We start from the raw sequence: 2,468 nt of genomic DNA on the forward strand, positions 1-2,468 counted from the left end.
CTGCCGCCGCCTGCCTGCCCGCCGCCGCTGCTGCCAAAATTCCCAGCGCCGCTGAAACCGCCGCGTTTCCAGGGTCTGCAAACAGTCGCGCCGCACCTACGGGGGTGGGGGGGGCGACCTGTGCTTGGAGTGCCCGCAGCCTCTTTGCTACCCAGCTCATCCTACCTGCACTGCCGCGTGGTGAGACAATTCCGGCTACCCCAGCTTATAGGGGAAAGTATAATCCAGCCATTCAGGCATATCCCTCCCCTCTCCTTCCCTCACTTAAATAAGATGTGTAACTAAGGTGTACCCATATATGTTTAATGTGTTGTAATCACTCCTTTTGAACCTCCTGCCCCAAATTGCTTTGTTTTCCCCACAATAAACCGTGCATTTCTTTAGAAATATTAGTAAGCACTGAGCAAGTTATTCACTCAAAAAAGTCAGGGCATAAGCCCCTGTCTCTGTGTGAGGCGATACCCGTGTGGATCTCTCAGCAAATCCTGGTAAGTTAATACACTCCAATAAGGAGATATAATAGGTCACGGATCGTGACACCCAGGAACGGTATGGAAAAATTTGTATTCAGGTGTAGAATGCAGGATTGTCTCAGACAGAGCAGCCTTGCTTTATGGACTCTCTTGTTCACAACACAGCCCATGATTTCACTACATTGAAGTGTCTAGCTGATACAGGCAGTAATCAACATAAAAACTGTCTCAGATGAGGGAGAAGAAGTCTGCCTGTTTAAATTAGTCTCAGAGGAAACTCACTTGAGATAAAGCCCCAGGGTCATGGAGGCTACTGAGCCCCATCTGAGTGTTCAAAGAGCCCAAACCCAAACCTAGGCTGCCCCCATGGGGGAGGGAAAGAACTCATTCCATCTCCACTGCCTCATCAAGAGCTAGTTTATTCTGTTAAAACTTATGATCGATTGTTAAGTTTTGTTACCTCTTTGTTAGGTGCTAAGTGTTCTACTAGCTCTTGTGGTGAGGTCTCTCACCACAACCTGAGTTGCTAGGGCACCTTGGCTGAGGTGAACAACTGGCTTTTATGGCACCAGCTAACGGTGATTGCTGCTGGCAGCTTCCCTGGCAGGGAGGGAGATGTCACCCTTGCAGTTCTCGCTGCCTAAGGCAATGCGACCCCTTGCTGTTCTTAGTATCTGACTTTGCTGGGTCTGTTTTGTCCAGGCTGGGTCAATTCTCACTAACACTTGCCAACTCAAAAGGGGTTTCAGAAGACTGCCCATGAGCTGAGGGGCCACTTAAAGCATCTTACAGCAGAAACCTCCAAGGAGTCTAGCCAAGAACTAACCAGGCATTCCAGAATAACCAGCCTCTACGTGTTTCCTGGCTAATTGCAGCCATCTAATGCAGAGGTTTGGAAAAAAACCCTCCCAAAACCTCACTCTTTTTGTTGCTTGCACAGACAGGCTATTGCTGGCTGCAGGTATGAGGTAATCAGGTCTGTAACGCGCATGTGCAGTTTCTGAGGAGAACAGACCAAAGAAGACTGCCGCCCTCGTCCAATGACCACTGGGCAGAAGTCCGAAAGACCCAGAAACTAGGAGGAAGCACCTAAGAAAGAGACGCCCACCCCTGGACGAGCCGGCATTTAATGAATATGCATCAATTAACGAAATAAAAATGAACAATTTGGGACTGTTAATTGCGCATCTTGGTGGAGCGGTAACTCCCCGCGTGCCCAGCGCTGTGTGCCTGGCCATCCCAGTGCTGTTTGCTTGTTCTTGTTCGCTTAATAAATTATTGATTTGGCTAAATATCCCGTTTGGGACTCAAGTAATTTATAACACAGCCATTCCAGAATACCCAGCCTCTACATGCTCCCTGGTAATTGCAGCCATCTGATGCACAGGTTTGGAAAAGAACCCTCCCAACAACTCACTCTTTGCGTTGCTTGCACAGACAGGTTATGCACAACAACCACCACAGCAGCAGGAAGACCAAGAATCCCACAGCACCTATGATGAAATAGGTCCAGACTCAAGTAGACTTTCCTGCATTTGATTTTATCTTCCCATCCACACCTGGAGGAAGAATTCTACGTCTTAGCGTGAACACTACGGGTAATCTCACAGAAACTCTGACATTGCCAGGACGTGCTCTCCCACTTGGTTGGCATCTCTGACCCAGTGAATGTCCTGCGGCTGGAACATTTCCTCACCTTCAGCAGCAACAAAGGAAATGCCCCCAGCCCAGGAAAATCAAGGCACTCTGCAGCCTCTCTTTCTCCTCTCAGCTTTGTTGACTTTGTTGCTCTCCCTGCTCCTGATCTGGGCTCTCCCTGCTCCCAGGCTCAGCTCTCTCTCCTCCCAGGCTGAGCTCTCCCTGCTCCCCAGGCAAGTCCCACACTCCCTGCTCCCTGGCCAGCCTCACCCCAGGGGTGTCCGGATACAGGTGCAGCCGCTGCCCCATGTCCTGCAGCAGCCTGGCCGCCCGGTGCCGGTACCAGGGCTCCCCGGG

Source organism: Chaetura pelagica, unplaced genomic scaffold, assembly GCF_000747805.2.
Source record: "Chaetura pelagica isolate M959 unplaced genomic scaffold, ChaPel_1.0 scaffold160, whole genome shotgun sequence".
Taxonomy (NCBI): domain Eukaryota; kingdom Metazoa; phylum Chordata; class Aves; order Apodiformes; family Apodidae; genus Chaetura; species Chaetura pelagica.